This window comes from Pteronotus mesoamericanus, unplaced genomic scaffold, assembly GCF_021234165.1.
Source record: "Pteronotus mesoamericanus isolate MK-2021 breed Mesoamerican mustached bat unplaced genomic scaffold, CSHL_Meso_final contig_130, whole genome shotgun sequence".
Taxonomy (NCBI): Eukaryota; Metazoa; Chordata; class Mammalia; order Chiroptera; family Mormoopidae; genus Pteronotus; species Pteronotus mesoamericanus.
This window is the reverse complement of record NW_026555060.1, coordinates 10,812,394-10,829,784: the sequence shown is the minus strand read 5'-3', so window position 1 is coordinate 10,829,784 and position 17,391 is coordinate 10,812,394. Positions and strand designations below refer to the sequence as shown.

Genomic DNA, 17,391 nt, shown 5'->3' with positions numbered 1-17,391 from the left:
CAGAGCTATGACATACTTCAGCAGGCTACACTGGGAAAGGGCAGCTACAACGGGAGGTCAAGCAGCCTCTGAAGACAGACCTTCAGCTTTTGGGCTCATCATGAGAAAACACGTAACATGATGATCAAGCATTCACACCCTACCCACTGCAGAATCCCGAACTTCTCTTTCCCACATGAAACTTTTAAGAGTCAAATTTCTCCCCAGCAAATCTTGGGGAAACATTCTGCATCTCTGGGCCAAGGGCATCCACATCCAAATCCTTCCACAGTACATGAATTCAACACAGCTACTCCCCTGGGTAGACTGTTCTCAGGCCACAGTACCAAAAAAAAAAAAAAAAAAATGGACAGGAACCTGCTTGACAGCATATGTGTGAAAGCAACTGGGGCTGCCACGATTATTTTTACACAAGAGACTCTTCTTTCCTACGTCTTCTCATTGTTAATAGGATGGAAGGCAGTATGGTCAGCCGGACCTGGTTCCCCAGAGGCCGTGACACAGGCCCGAGCAAGAAGCACCCCAACCATAGGCTGGTAAGGGCTGGCTGGCTCCAGCCCCTCTCCACTGGTGGATGGAAATAGCGCTGCGGCAGTCCCACAAACAATGGCCAGGAAATGCCTTTTGCCCGTGTGCAGGTGAAAGGGGACACATGTGCTTCCTGTTGGTGGGAGTTTCTACCAGGGCCTATGATTCTCTGACTGCACGTGTCTTTCCTTCTCATCACGAACTAGATAACGGCAGCAGCAAAGGCCCAGTTATCAGCATGAAGAATATCAGACTCTGGAAGGCTCTAATTTTCCCTTAGGTTTCTACATATTATGTGAGGTTGACAAGCTCTGGCCGCTGCTGCACTAGCAGAGAAGTCTCTGTTGCAATTCTGCCATCCTTGACACTTTTGCTGTGTGTCTTTTAGGGGGTTCCGTCTGGTCCTTAGATGGAAGTGGAAGGACCAGAGAGGCAAGTATTTGTTCTTGGATTCAGCTGAGCAGTCACTGGGCCACAGACTACAGAGGAATGAGGGTCCATCACAGACATGGGGCTTGGGGACAGAGAGGCAAGGCTAGGAAGGCAGGGCCTGTGTTTGATGCTATACCCCCAGAAACTGGCACACACTATGCTCTCAAAATAACTTGAATGAATTTGCAGATGAAAGGGACATTTGAGCTAGGTTCTGAAGAATGATTAGGCGTTCACTAGATAAGCTGCCCAAGTGCACATGTATGAGATGGGAAACACACTAAACTAAATTGTGGGTACAATTATTCCAGCAATAGAGAAATAACATAACAGAATCCTGGCAGCCTAGACCAGGGCTCCTGGACTCACTGGCTCAGTGTCACACACCCAATCAGCACCACAGTTAAAGTTAGAGCTTAGGGCTTGTGACACTCAGTCTCTCACTCTTGCCGTGTCAGGTTCTTTAAAAGCAAAATGCACTGCACTCCAATTAGCTCCCCCACACACTGAGGGGCAGGCCGGTGTCCACCACAGAGCTGGTTATGCTATGTCCACTGTTGGATTCGTAAGCAATGACCCTCACAAAACATGTAAGTGGCTATTTTCCTTCTGGGGTTAGGTAAGTTGGTCCACTGTGGCTATGTCTGCAGGACAATTATATTTAGCAAACCCTCAAGTGGAAAGACAATCCAAGCCAAACCATAAACATCTCTCAAAAAAAGATTCAAACCCTTAAGAGCCATAACTTGACCTATAGGTCTGAGGTCAAAAGCATATTGATTACTAGAGACTCCTAACTTTTTCATCCCACAGAGACCAGAGCTTGTGGGACGCCAGAGTATGAAGGACGCCAGAGTATGAAGCACACCTGCTTCAGCACGCAGGACTTGAAGCCAGTGGGAGAGAAGAGGGGAAGTGTAACCAACAGGCCCCAAAACCCAAATGAGTGTTCCCAGCCACCACCCAATCTTTGCCTCACTCTTTGCCTTCTCAACCCCAACTCAGAGCCGGGGCTTCTATCTCATCCCCACTCCTGTGCTAAACACCACCTCTCCCTCACACAGGCTGCTGAGGTCCCATGGTGTTTCTAATACCTGTAGTAGTCAGCTCACTTTCTTCAGCGTTGGAATCTACTTAAGATAGAATTAAGATAGACATGTCCATTACAGTGGTCACCAGGAGGGGATATTGAGGGGCTGAGGAGAAGCCTGGTCTTTCCACAGTTTCTTTCCAGTTCTGAGACACCAGCACTCAACATCAGTAGTATTTAATCTGACCACCCACCTACTGCCTCAAAGGGTTGCTAGAGAGACAGACACACATTGAAAATGACCAATGCCAGTTATTATAACGGTAGCTTTCACAAACAACACCGTATCAGGTATGACACTTTTAATCCCAGCATTTGTGCTGATACACAGCTCCAGCCATCATCCTTGCAGCAAGTCATTAACCACACCAAACCTGTTTTCTGATCTGCAAAACAGCAGTGCCACTATCTTCCTGTCTCACGAGACTACTTTGGGGGCTAAATAAGAATACGTAGGGCTTCAAGTCAAGATGGTGGCATAGGTAAACACAGCTCACCTCCTCGCACAACCACATCAAAATTATAACTAAAGTATAAACAACAATCACTCAGAACCATCAGGAATGGAATTGAATGAAAGTCCAACAACTACGGAATTAAAGAATCCACATTCGCCCTGGCTGGTGTGGCTCAGTAGATTGTGTGTCGGTCTGCAAACCCAAGAGTCACCAGTTTGATTCTCAGTCAGGGCACATGCCTGGGTTGCAAGCCAGGTCCCAAGTAGGGGACATGCGAGAGATAACCATGCATTGATGCTTCTCTCCCCCTCTTTCTCCCTCCCTTCCCTTCTCTCTAAAAATAAATAAATAAATAAAATGTTTTAACAAAAGAAGAACCCACATCGAGCCAGACTGGTAGGGTGGTGGATAAAAATTAAGGAGAGATACCTCGGGAGTGAGGAGTCTCAGCCCAACAAGAGACCCTCAAGTCCAGGGTTCCAGTGCCAGGAAGATAAGTGCCCCCATAATTTTTGGCTGCAAAAACCAGAGGTGATTGAGCCAGTGGAAGAAACTTATGCAGTCCCAAGCAGTTCCTCTTAAAGAACCGACACATGTACTCTCTCAGACTCACTCCCTCTGAGCTCCAGCATGGGGGAAGTAGCTTGAAAGACGGCACCAGTGGCATACAGAGAGGAAATGAAGTGTCTGGCATCAAGGCGAGAGCTAGGGGACAGCTTTCACCCAGACAGAAAGGCAGGCAGCGGCCACTGTCCCTTTTCTGAACCCTCCCCACACACAGCCACAGAGCTGGCAGGCAGGTGCCATGTCTGAGACTCCACCTACCTGGCTAACTCTATTTGCCCCGCCCTGGAGGTCCCCTGGAGACTCAGTCCCACCCAACTCACAGGCCCACCCAAGTTATTAACAGTGACTTTTCCATACAAATGGCTGGTCTTGACTCCTGCTTCACAACTTCCCAAATCCTCTCAAACAAGCAAAAGCCAGCCTCAGTGAGCCCCCAACCCTGTTAAGTCTTGATAAGTGGTCCCAGGCTGGGCACTAGCAGCAGCCAGCCTAGATTCACAGCTTGGCTTCATCTGGGAATCTCCAAGCCCAACACAAGTAGCAGCCATCTCAGATTGCTTTATAGCTCATGCAGGGTGGCCCCAGGCAGAACACAGGTGGGGGCTGACCTTGACCTGTACCACCTGGTAAACCCCAGAGTCTGCGCAACCAGTGGACAGCTACAAACCATGTCGGAGCACCACCACCTGCCCCTGCACAGCTGATCCTCCATGGAGGGTGGAGGTTGGTGGTCACTGGTCACAGCCAGTCCTTGCAGCTGACTAGCCCGAGTAAATCCCTTTCATCAACCTGCCAACAGCAATCAAGGCGCAACTACAAGAGGAGGGTGTTCTCAGCCCACACAAAGAACACACCGAGTACCCAGCTTGAGTGATGGGGTGGGCTGTGCCACTGGAGCCCACAGGACACCTACTACATTAGGTCATGCTATTGAGGAGGTCATAGCAGCTCTACCTAATCCATAGAAACAAACACAAGGAGGCTGCCAAAATGAGGAGACAAAGAAACAGGGCCCAAATGAAAGAACACATCAAAACTTCAGAAAAAGAGAAAAATGAAATGGAGCAATCTATCAGATGCAGAGTTCAAAATACTGTTTATAAGAATGCTTGAAGAACTTGTGAAGAATCAATAGCATAGAAAAGATCCAGTCAGAAATGAAGAACTCACTAATTGAAATAAAGAACAATGTACAGGGAAACAGCAATAGAGTACATGAAGCTGAGAATCAAATCAACGATATGGAACATAAGGAAGCAAAAAAACAATGAATGAGAACAGCAAGAAGAAGAAAAATCCAAAAAAAAACCCCAAAGATAGTGTAAGCAGCCTTTGGGACAACTTCAAGCATTCCAACATTCGCATCATAGCGGTTCCAGAAGGAAAAGAGAAAGAGGAAGAAATTAGAAATCTATTTGAAAAAATAATGAAAGAAAACTTCTCTAATTTGGTGAAGGAAATAGACATGCAAGTCCAGGCAGCACAGACAGTCCCAAACAAGATGGATGATGCAAAGAGGCCCACTACAAGACACATGATAATTAAAATGCCAAAGCTTAAAGATAAAGAGAAAATCTTAAAAGTAGCAAGGAAAAAGAAGTTAGTTGCCTACAGGGGAATTCCCATAAGGCTGTCAGCTGATCTCTCAAAAAGAAACTTTGCAGGCTCGAAAGGATTCGCAAGAAATATTCAAAGTCATGATAAGCAGGGACCTACAGCCAAGATTGCTCTACCCAGAAAACTATCATTTAAAATCGAAAGGCAGATAAAGAGCTTCCCAGATGAGAAAAAACTAAAGAAGTTAATAATCACCAAACCATTATTTTATGATATGTTAAAGGGACTTATTTAAGAAAATGAAAAAGATCAAAACTATGAACAATAAAATGGCGAAAACTACGTATCTATCGACAATCAAATATAAAAAACAAACTAACAAGAGCAGAGACAGAATCACAGATAAGGAGAGCATTTTGATGTTTGCCAGATGGGCGGGGGAGGTTTAGGGAAATGGATGAAGAGGTAAGGGGATTAAGAAGTACAAATAAGTAGTTACAGAATAGCCACAGGGATGTAAAGTACAGTGTAGGAAACAGAGTAGCCAAAGAACATATATGCATGACCAATGGACACAGACAATGGTGTGGGGATTGCCTGAGGGAGTGGGGTTACTAGGTGGAAGGGGGCAAAGAGGGAAAAGTTGGAACAACTGTAATAGCCTAATCAGTAAAAAAAAATTTTTAAATATATAAAAGTGGAAGTCACACAAATATAAGATTGTAGATTTATTATGTTAAATGGCTCTGGTTTGTCTCTAAAGGGTTACTTGCCTTATGGAAATATTTTACATTAATTATTAATTTTCATCATGCAGTTTGGGCCATTTCCTAATTCCTTTGGTATCCTTTGGTATGTAACTTTTGATTTCCAAAATCATGACTGCTTTACAGCACCCACATCTCTTGTCTTTTGTGAATGAAGACTTCAATTTCCATCCAGGTCATTAGAACAGTAAAAGTTATTCTATGTAGTCCAAACATTAACACACAATTCCTGAGTGCATGCAATGCACCAAGTACTCAAACTATAATAATGGATAAGATATGGTCTTTGCCCTTGAGAATCTCAGCCTTGCTGTGGAGACTGTTGGAAAACAGAAAACGAAAACATGGTACATGCATGTATTAGTGACAGGAAGTAGGTACCTCTCCACAATGTCATAGGACTATGAAAGAGGTAAGAACAGGATGCTGCAGAAAGGACCCTTACCCAATCTTAAGGGGTCTGCAGGTCTTCTGGAAGATTGCTTCTAGGCTGAAAAAAGCCCTCTGCCTCAGGGTAGATGTGTACAGCAACATCACCCTGTAAGAATGACTGTCCAGCCAGTACATTTAAGACATTTTTCCCTTCACTACTTTTGTTACTTACCAGTACCCACTGTGGGACATCTGGGAAGAGTGGTTGGGGCACTGAAGGTGCCTAGACAAAGTCTCAGGTAAGGAAGAGACTTCTAGCCTTGGCTGGGCCAGGACACAATGACAAGAGACAATGAGCACACTGTAATTATCATTTCCATGCTATGACTATCTAAATACATTAATGCAGTAAAAACATTTAACCTAAGAACAAACATGAGGGCAGCGCTGCCTCTTAAAGCAAGGAGTCCCTCGCTGGGAGCTTCTCAAGCAGAGGTTGAGGTAACTGAAGGAGGGTGCATGCCCATCAATCAAGACTGTAAAAGAAAAATATTTACCCTCACATCCTGACATGCTCTGTAACATTTTCTATTTTATTTCACTTTTTTCCACTTTCAAAAGCAGATTTTTTCTTTTCTTTTTTTTTTATTGATGTTCAATTACAGTTGTCCCAATTTATTATTTCACTTTTTAAAGATGGTGGTTACTACCCACAAAACTATGGTGCTTAATCAGTCACAACCTACAATTTGAAAAGTACTATTATAGAAATCATTCCCACACTGGTGAGGGTGCTGGACTGGATGTCCTCTGACCTTTCAGCAAGTTCCAAGACCCTAACAATCTATGAGAAATTCCTTGATCTAGTTCATTGCTATGTTCTCAACAGCAAATTCAACTGTTCTATCCTATCTGAAGTGTTTTTTTCCGAGAAAAAGCGTAGCTACTAAGTGAAGCTACTTTCCTATTCTTCTGAACAGAAAATGAAAAAGAAATGAATCTCCTTAAGGGAAAGTACTGTCTTCTGCTTCCTTCCTCACTCCACCTATGACTCCCCAGGGACTTGACACCTGAGGTCGGGGAACACGGCCTCCCTGGCAGAAGCAGAGGAAGCCATGGGGCCTAGGAAGAGTGGATATGCAATGCTGCCACCTTTACTCTCCCTCTCGTTGGCTTGAGAAAGCCAAGGTGCAGCTTTTTGTTGATTTTAATTTCACTTTTGTTCTTCCCATGTTTTCCTACTGTTCTCTGGCCCCTATATTCCTAAAGTCAATCATTTCAAAGACAAAACTTATAAAGCAGTTTAAAAACTCTAGCACCCCAAGAAAAATTGACAGCCTAGCCAAGTGGGTAGCGTGTGTTTAGCTGTTTCTTCTCATCTTGGTGGAAGGTGATTGTGGACTTTCTCCTACACAGGTGATTTTCAACCTTTTTCATCTCAGAGCACACATAAACTAATTACTAAAATTCTGTGGTACACCAAAAAATATATTTTTTGCTGATCTGACCAAAAAAATAGGTATAATTTTGATTCATTCACAACAATGGCTATTGTTGTGTTGGCTGTTGTCACTTCTTTGACAAACTAAGGGAAAAGAGGTCAGTGACCCTGACTAAACAGTCTGGTGTTGCCTGTTTAGAAAGTTCTTGCGGCACACCCACCGAAAAATCACTGTCCTACACATGCGCAGAGAGGGTGGCAGAGCACAGTGTGAGGAGGCAGGCGCTCTGATGTCAGAGCGACCTCGGTTTCCATCCTGGCTTTCACTTCGTAAGTGGCCTTTATCAAGTTACTTCACTTCCAAGCCTTAGTTTTCTCATGGATAAAATAGATGGGTCTGCCACTTATTCCAAGAAAAAGTTTGGAACTCCTTGGAACTTCAGGATATTTAGGACAGTAATTTCTAGTGGATTTTGTGGGAGTGATCAATTTAACTAGAAAAAAACCAGAGCTAGGCCCAGCCACCCACTCAGAGAATGTCTCACCTGGCTGTACAACTTGGGTTGAGCAAAACAAACCATTTGATTAAAACAAACTTTGTAGGTCCATGCAGTTGACCCTTGAACAACCTGCATTTGAACTGCATGGGTTTCCTTAATATGTGGATTTTTTTCAATAAATACTATAAATATATTTTCTCTTTCTTATGACTTCCTTAATAACATTTCCTTTTCTCTAGTTTACTATATTGTAAGAATATAGTATATAATACATATAACACACTAACTATGTCTTAACTGACTTTTTATATTATCAGTAAAGCTTCTAGTCAACAGTAGGTTATCAGTAAAGTGTTTGGGGAGCCAAAAGTTATACCTGGGTTTTCATCTGCATGGGGGAGTAAGCACCCCAACTCCAACACTGTTTCAAGGGTCAACTGTATATAGTGTTTCGAGAGTCAACTCTACATAGAAAGAAGAAAAATGGGATTTATAAAAATTCTCTTTTTACAGAAGAAAGGTTTTGTGCTGTTTACAACATGCACACACACAAGGATAAGATAAATTCAAACATTTGTTTTCCTTTCTCTGTTATTAAAATGCTATTTATAAGCTTGGAGATTTATAACGTAATTGAAGAAACAATGAAAGAAACAAAAAACAAGTGGGAGCTGGGTGGGAAGACAGGGCTCAATCCATAATTCTCTTGTTCACCTCTATGAGACTGCTTTAAATTAAATTAAATTCATGGATGACACCCAAAGAGAAAGGTTTATTTAGGTGGTTTGAAGGGGACAAGGCAGAGGAATAACAGTGCTGAACAGCCGAGTCTGCCTGCGGTAGGTTTTCAGATCGATTCATAACATTATTAGGTTTATATTTTATTTTGCCCCCCTGATGATGCTTGTGATAGGTGGTAAAATGCTCAAAATACTCTCCAGTAAATGCCTAACACATTCATCAAGAATATCTTCCAATTCATTATTAACTCTCTGTATACAAAGCAGAAGGAAGAGAGTGCTCTATAAGCTCAAAATAGCAGCACACGTGAAAGATAATAAAACCAACCATCCATTGAGCATCGGCAATGTGCCAGATATTCTGCTAGTTGCCTGGCACACTTTATTGCATCTTATATTCCAGTACACTTCCTGATGTACATATGAATGTCTCCATTTGACAGACAAGAAAGCTGAGGTTGACTGAGTCCAAGGTTACACAGCTTATTTAAGTGCAGATCTAAGGTCAAACCAAGGCCAGCTAGCTTCAAAACTCATGCTACTATTTTAGGCTCACCTATCTTAATAGCAGTAAGTTTCCTAATTTACCAAAAGAAAATGCAAAAACAAGAAAAGATAGAAGTCATGGTGACATTAAGGTGCAAAGCTGTACATTTAAAAAGAAAAAAAATTCTCTTTTATTCTCTGGGATTTGGATGGCTCTTCTAGATGCTTCCTTCCTAATACACACCAAACACACACACAGGCACACAGCTGATGCCTTACTTGACTGCAATGTCGTGATGGCAATGCTAGTATTAATTTCAGAACACACAGTAACATGGTCCATTCACAAGTACACCATGCAATTGCTTCGGGCCCTTCAGCAGACCTCCCCTGTCCTTTGAGGCTTCAGGCTCCTCACTAGTAACTTGGTGCTATCATAAAACTTGTGTAAAACTGAAAAGCAAGCAAACTACAACTACGCCAAATGGAAAAGGAATCACTTTCAAGAGAAAAACGAATTCTAAAAGAAAAAGACTCTATATAATAATAGCCACTCTTACCTGCATGATTAATACATTTTAGACTTATTTTGAGCAAACAATGGAAAACCATTAAGGGTTTGGGCAAGGGTAGGGCTGCTCCACAAAGAACCCAGCAGGAAAGGAAAGGGGACTGAGGTGGCCAGACCGTGGGCAACCGTGCGGACAAGTAGTTACAAATCCCTTCTATGGTAACGTACAAGGCTGCTAGCATAAAGGATAAGAAAAAAAAAAAAAAGACATAAGAAGAGTAATTTTCAAGGGAAGTACAACGAATTTGAGTCTTGGTGACTAGATAATGATCGTCTCATTAAGAGAAATACAGAAGTCAGAAATAATTACTGGCTGGAGAGGAAGACAAGCACCTTGACTTTGACTTAACCAACCAGTTGTGACACACTTTTCTCTCCCAAAATCATTTTCAAATGGATTTCCATCACATTATTTGTCCCTTTCAAAGACCTGAATGAGACCACTGAAAGTGATGTTCTTGTGCTAGATTTCTAAATTCTTCAAATATTAGCCATATTGTTTATATTTATATGGAAGGGATGATAAAGTTAGAAAAATGTTGTTTGTTAATCCATCAGGATTTAAGTATAGAATTCAGCTGTCCACCCCCGTGACTGTAGAAATAAATTTGTTTCTCCATGCTGCTCAATACATATCTGTTGTGTTGAATTGATCCTGAGACACCACACATGAAAAAAGGGGAGAACCTGCTTGGGCTTCCATCTTCCCCTGAAAAGTGAAATAAGAAGGTTGCACGAGAGGTTCTTTAGGGTCTTCCAGCTCTAGAAAACTGCCCCTCCTCTAACCTGTTCTCCCTTGTGACAAACGGCACGCATTTCTATCTCAGCTGGCCACAGTGAAAAGAATACAGCTTGTGGCCATGATGCAGAGCAAAGCTAAATAGGTCATATGAAGATAGAACCTCTGACCTTGGCCTCATTAGGCCCCATGCAGAGACCAACCAAGAGAGCAGAGCTAAATGGCCACACGCTGAAGAGGAGGAGATGGGTACTGGGGGGCTGGGGGAGCTGGGAGGGAGGCCAGGCAGTACACCATCTAGCAAGTTCCGGAGCACAGGAGTTGCACAATTATTTCAACTTAAATAAGACACTTGTTCCGCACTGGGAGAGCCAGGCTTGGAGTCTGCTGGAGAACAAAAAGACACACAAGACCCATCGACACTCGCTTTTGTGGATGCCATGGTCTAGGTGGTGTTATTTCATTTGTGGGCATTCTCATCATTAGCAGTAAAAACTCGCAAATGGTACCATTTCCTCCTCCCTTTCCTTTTACAAGTTAAAATATTCTTATTCTCATATTCACAGTTATAAAACTCGCTAAGACAGTGAAACAAAATATGAATAAGTTCATTAAATCAACCAGAACTTGTCTTCCTTTTAAAAATTTGCTTAGAACATAAAATGAAAATTAATAAAGGGACAAATACAACATTAAAAATATGAAACAAATATTCATCCTCACCTGTAATCAAAGATATGCAAATTAAGCCAAAATACCATTATTCACTTATCAAATTATTATCTTTTAAAAGCCAATATTTGTTGTTGGTGAGGGCACGGTGACTTATGAGGGTTCTCCTATTTGTGGACGTAGGAATGTCGGGGGAGGGTCTGTGTGTAAATGGGAATTTCCTTTCTTAAAAGTGATTAATATGTTAGAAATCTTTAAAAACCTGAAACCCTATGGACAAATCTCACTATTTAGGATCCATCCTAATGAAATAACCAGAGACACACAAAGTTTTTTATAAGGGTATTTATTCAAGTGTTAATTATGATTAAAAAAATAGGTTAAATCTCTATTTAAGGGATGTTTAAAAATTCTGATGCATCTGCATGACAGATTATAATATGTATACACACATGTAAAATTATATTTTCAGATACATAATGGCACAGGGAAATGCTCATGGTACCAAGTTAAATAATAAAGACAGAATACAAAACCCTAGATTCAGTGTAATACAAATTTCATTTATATACACATGCACAAGGGTGGACAAACACTGAAAGGAAAACTACTAAAAATACCAACAGAGGAATTGGATCCTGGGTTTTTTTTTAACATCCTTATTTATATTTTATAGTATTTTATGTGGGTCTGTTATAAAATGTATTTTATAAGGTTTGTCATGAAATGAACCTTATGAAGTATCATTTTGAAGATAAAAAATGGTCAAATGATGACACTTTCATATACTTTAACTTATTTCATCAACAGAAAAAAATTTTAAACAAGGAATTGCTTAGGTAGGATTAAGAAAATGTATCTTTCAAAATGTATTACATAATGGGAAGACTCAATGAGAATAAAACAAGAAAAGAGAAAGTAGTAAATCACGTAAAATTCTAAGAGTCTAGTATACAGTGCATGTGTCTTATCTACTACAGCGATTCTTAACCTGTTTCCAGTGAGCCTAAAATTACATGTTTCACAGATAAAATTGAATACAAGATTACAAACAGCACTCTAAAGCTCTTGATTAGACATTGTTACTCCTCTAGAGAACATAAAACTTAGCGGTATTCATCAACATTCCATACTTAAGATGTAATTAGTCCCCCAAATTGTTGGCAGTTCACTGTAAATATTTCTTCAACTGACAACTTTTTGGTCTAATGTTATGATTAATATATAACAAAGCACTTTCTTTAAACAAGGGGTAAATAGTCAGACATAAAACAAACCAGAATAGAGCATGTTGCTTATGATATGTGGATTTTTTAATGCTTCCTATAGCTTTTTTTTTAATGGTAGAACTATGTATTTTATTATGAGCAATAGGACTGACATTTCCCTTTTCAGTCTTAATAAAGAACTCAACAGTTCCAGTTTAAGTTCTGGGACAGCAAGTTCTCACACAATGTCGTTAACAAACCACACAGTGTGATGGCCAGTTCTGCCAGGGCCTTCAAGTTGTTAAAAATCTCCTACGACATAAAAAGCATATTTAATCTATGAAGTAATAATGTTAGTAAGGCAACCAGCACTGAGTTGTTTCAGTAAGGTAACCAAAAAAAACAAAAAACAAAAAAACAGAGAAAGAGAGAAAAAGAAACTTGGGTCTAAGATCAAAAAGGATCCTGGAACCCAGGTTGCTGGGTTGGGTCGGTGTTAAGGCACTGATCCAAAAAAAAAAGAGAGAAAGAGAAGAAAATATTATTCACTTCATTTTTTTCACAAATGTTATCTCCTCTAACTTCTTTTTGTCTTCTTCCCCACAACTTGTGTGCACACACACACACATACATGTGCACACTCCTGTCTTCTCTTTCACCTTTAAATTCTGTTACACAATTATGCTTTGGGGACCTCGCCTCATTTTCTTGAGACCCTAAGTATCTCATTAACATTTATGATAGATTAGTAGTCATTAAGAGCTGAACTTAGATAAGATTTTTTATATCTCCTACAATTTCTTGCTATTTGAAAAAATAACTATGAAACTTATAATAGGTTAGAATTTAATTCTACTATCATCAAATATGTAAACTCCACATATCAAGATTCCTAAAATAGTCTGTCTATTAAACTTATAAGACGCTAGTGTTTTTTTCAAACATCTTTAGGATAAAAAAGCCAAGGTTTTACAAAAATGTTAAAGTTTAAATGATATCATATAACTCTTACATTTTTGCTTATTTTTTTTTAACCCTCACCAGAGGATATGTTTATTGATTTGTGAGAGAGAGAGAAAGGGAGAGAGAGAAACATCGATGTAAGAGAGCAACATTGATCAGTTGCCTCCCGTACACACCACAACTGGGGATCGAAACTGCAATCCAGGTATGTGCTCTCATCGGGGATCAAACCCACCACCTTTTGGAGTACCAGACAACACCCCAACCAACTGAACCACCCAGCAGGGGCTGCTCATTTTCTAATTACAAAGGTCACATAAAGTTATTCTACAAGTAAACACTACATAATTTAGTGTTTAAGCAAAAGTAAAAGTTCCTAACGAACTCACTGTGCCAAAAGATAACCAGCCATAACTGGTTTCTACTTCTCCAATTCTTCTTCCTATACATACAGTTGCTCTCTCTCTCTCTTTTTCTTCTCCTCTGTGAAATTTATCTTGGTAGCTCTTCATAATAGTATCTAAATTCTTTTATTAACATAGAGAAGAAACAAGCTTAATAGGTGAGCTATGGAGAGATAACCCATTGGCAGCAAACTGCAAGGATACTTAGCAGTCTGATCATCTTTGCCAGTGTGGCCAGGCTATTGCCAATAATATTATCTTTAGAAAATTTTTGGAGAATATATTTAAATGAGTCCAAATTTTAAATAAGAAACCACGAATTCAAACTAAGATAATTGAGGTTTTAGCATTGGGGCAGTTTCTGTATTTTTTTTTCCAAAGACATTTAGTGTTTAAAGCATTGGAAACTGATCTAGCCTTCCCTGGGCTGCTGGCCTCGGCCAGTGAGTGTCCCTCAGCATTCCTTAAGTCAGCAGGCCCATGAAACAAAGCACAATAACAAGGTTTTAATGAGTGATATAACCCTTCCCCTTCCAAAGGTAAAAAGCATCTGTTTATAAAGCAAAAGAAATGAAGGAACAGGGCTGGAGGATTTCAGAGATACAGTTCTTGCTTATCAAAATAAAAACCACAACAGAACAATTGTTTCAGTCCTACACTCTTCTCTAAACTATTCTAAACTCTCCCCAGATTAATTGGCATGGAGTCCCATCGAGCTTATTAAAAGAGAAACTTCTGGACTCTTACAGCTCAGTTGGTGTTCGCTGTCCTCCCAAACTCAAGGGCTCTCCCAGCGAGGACAAGGAGAACTTGGCAGAACCACAGACTCCCGGGTTTTCTTTTCTGATAGTATTTCTCAGATTTACCTTTAAATTGCATTTTAAAAACCAGACCCCAAGGATCTTTTCAGATGTGCTATATTTTAACTGAAAAGTTGATCCTCATTTATTCTCCTTGTGGTACCACTCCAGTCCAGTTACATCTTACAGCTACTGAACAATCCACCATCTGCCCTGGAATCTGTGACTACTCAGATGGGTTATTAGATAACTCTGATTAACTCGTCAAGCGAATCCTGTGGACACTCTGGCATTTTCAGTTATGTTCCAAGAAGGTGGAAAGACAAAATTCTTTTTTTCTTTTCTTTCTTTCTTTTTTTTCTGACACAGGCTTCCTCCACCCACCCAACTCCGCTCTCTTGGGCCTGCCAACGTCCTGACCTTCCAATCCCTGCAGCAGAGGGTGAAGTTTGGCGGGAGAAAGACCCAGCAAATTAAGGCCTCTGTTCAACAAATATTTGCTCACCCACTCCAAGGGGAGTGAAAGTTTGCTACATGCTGCCTGCCAGGGGTAACATTCATCGACCTTAAGGAAGCTTGCTCAGCTGACAGCTAAGAATTAGACACCTCATATCAAGGTAAATAGAAAGTCCAAACTCACAAAACATCACAGCAAACCAAATAATTTACCAAACTCCCAATTTCACATGAAAGCCAACACATGTCCCATGAAACAGAATGAGTCTGATTTGCTTAAAAAAAAAAAACAATTTTTTTAAATACCTGCTTATGTATGTAGGATGGTCTTAATCTGGTTATCTTAAATTCAAAAACTTCATGACATAAAGCATCATTTTCCTGAAGTTTTACCTGCACAGCCGACTGAGTTTAGACTATTGGGACCGACATTTCTGTCAGGGTAATTTCTGGCTACCCATATCCCATTTCCCAGTCCTCTCCCCTACCAAGAATCCCTTCCCATGTTCCAACCCTCACCTCAAATCACTGGGATATCTGCAAATCTGAAAAGACAAAAAGCCAGAGAAAGGAAGACATGAAACTATGGGAAAAACGTCTGAGTTTTGTGGTTCACACTACTTTACCCTCATTCCCAAGACTAGGGGAGGAAAATGGGGACATAGGGGGTTAGTAGAGGAGGAGATGCAAAGGATGGGACAGCGGGTGGCAGGCTGTGTGTGCGGTGGGGGAAGGGAGTGGCGATCTGTCTACTAAGCTCATTCCCCAAAGTCCCCAGCTCCTAGAGAGCGTGGATGAGCAGGACTAGGGCATGACCAGGTTGCGCAGGCACAAAGTTCCGGTTTTCATTTTTTTTAAATAGTGAAATCACAGCTTCTTTTTCAAACCCTCAGAAGAATCCGAGGCGTCCAGCTGCTATTGCCAGTGACAAGGAGCAAGAGAGGCGCCTTCAGCTGTAGGTGTCGAGCCTCACTGCAGTCCAGGCATCCAGGGAAACCCTGGCATTCTGGGTGACTTGACAGCGATCTGGGGTGGGGAGCTGAGGGTGTCGCGGTGACCCGAGCGCGGCGACCCCAGCGGGCGGACAGGCGGCTCCAGATCCCATAAACCAGCGGGCTGACGAGATTTACAGCACTCTCAGGCGGTGCTCTTTCCTTTCCCCCACCCCGCCCTACCCCCCCCCCCCCGCCCTCCTTTTTCTTTCTTTTCTTTTTTGCTTGACCACCAGCAGTTGGGGCCACCCGGGGAGTGGCTGGGAGCGACGGCGATTAGCTCCCTAATCCCCAAACCCGACCCGAGGGGCGGGGTCGCCGGGCGGGGACCGGAGCTGGGAGCGGGGGACGCGGCGGCGGCCAGCTCCCAATGTCCCGCGGGCAGGTCTGGAGGCAGTGGGTGGCGTGGGAACCCGGGACCTCGGCACTCTGAGGAGCGGGTGGCAGTTCCCAGGGTGGGGATGTCCGCCAAGTCAGGGCGCGAGGGAGAGGAAGGGGGTGGCTGGACTGGGGTTGTAGCGGGGTCGGCGCCGAGAGGGGAATAGCGACCCACGCCCTCCCGGGCTCTCCCCGAGCCGAGGGGCGACGTGAACCGCAACGCCAGCCGCGGCCTTCCGCGACACGGGGGAGCCCCGCGCCCCACGCCCCGCGCCAGGGCTGAGCACCTGAGGGGCGGGGACTCTCCCTCCCGGCGAAGCGGGAGCCCCCCTTCCACCTCGCGGCAGCGGTGCTGGGCGTTGCCGGGGGGTAGCTTTGGGCGGGATGCAGACCTCCCCCAAGGCTGGGAGCGGCTCGGACCCAAGCAACGTCCGGCCGGAGAAGTTGAGGGCCGAGCGCGGGAGGCTGGGGTCGAGGCCCGCGAAGCGCAGTGGGAACGTGCCAAATGCACGTTGGGAGTCAGGAGTGGGGAGAGTGGCCGGTACTTACCGAGTGGCTCCCTCATGCTGTCCCGCGCCGCCGCCGCCGCTCCGGCCGGCAGGGCACCAGCGCTCCCAGCCCGCTCGCAGCAGCGGCGGCCGAGCATGCCCGAAACCGCTGCCGCCACCCGCCCCGCCCACGGCCGCCCCGCCCGTCGATTGCCCCGCCCATTGCCCCGCCCCTCCCTTCTGTCCTCCAGGCTAGTGCTGTCTCGGCGGGAGGGCTGCACCCAGGCGAAGAACCTAGCATTGGCCTACCCTTGTCCCAGTCTGGGTGTGTCATACGGAAGCCACAGGTGGGCTGCCCACCCTTCCCTATTTTTTCCTGACACTTGGGTTTGGGCAGCTTCAACCCCGAGCGGATGTACACATGCACACACACAGATATACACAAAACACAAAAATACTCATATACAGTCACACACAAACTCACGCACATACACAAAGACATAAAACACACACGAACATTTCTGTATTCAGCACACACAGAAACACACACACTGAAGGCATGAAGGGCAGAGGACAGTAATGATGACAACAGCTTAGTGCTTGGATTGACTTCTATAAAAAAAAAAGACATCTAAGAGTCTTAGCTGTAGGCTGGAAGAGACGTCAGAGGTCAGCTGTGACAGATGAGAAAACTGAAGCCAAGAGTAGGATTTAACTAAAGGCAAGAGTAGGAGGAGGTCAGTGAGGATTTCACACCAGAATGAATATTTACAGTCTGCTAA

At 43.1% G+C, this 17,391-nt stretch overlaps 1 protein-coding gene across 1 annotated transcript in view; it reads right to left on the bottom strand.

Moving 5' to 3' along the window:
* The window catches only part of JCAD (junctional cadherin 5 associated), a 46,915-nt gene extending 30,146 nt beyond the window's left edge, over positions 1-16,769 (bottom strand). Inside the window, exon 1 of the mRNA XM_054592119.1 lies at positions 16,671-16,769. The gene's annotated coding sequence lies outside the window, so the exon portion shown is untranslated. The remainder of the gene's footprint in view (positions 1-16,670) is intronic.
* Positions 16,770-17,391: the final 622 nt, after the last annotated feature.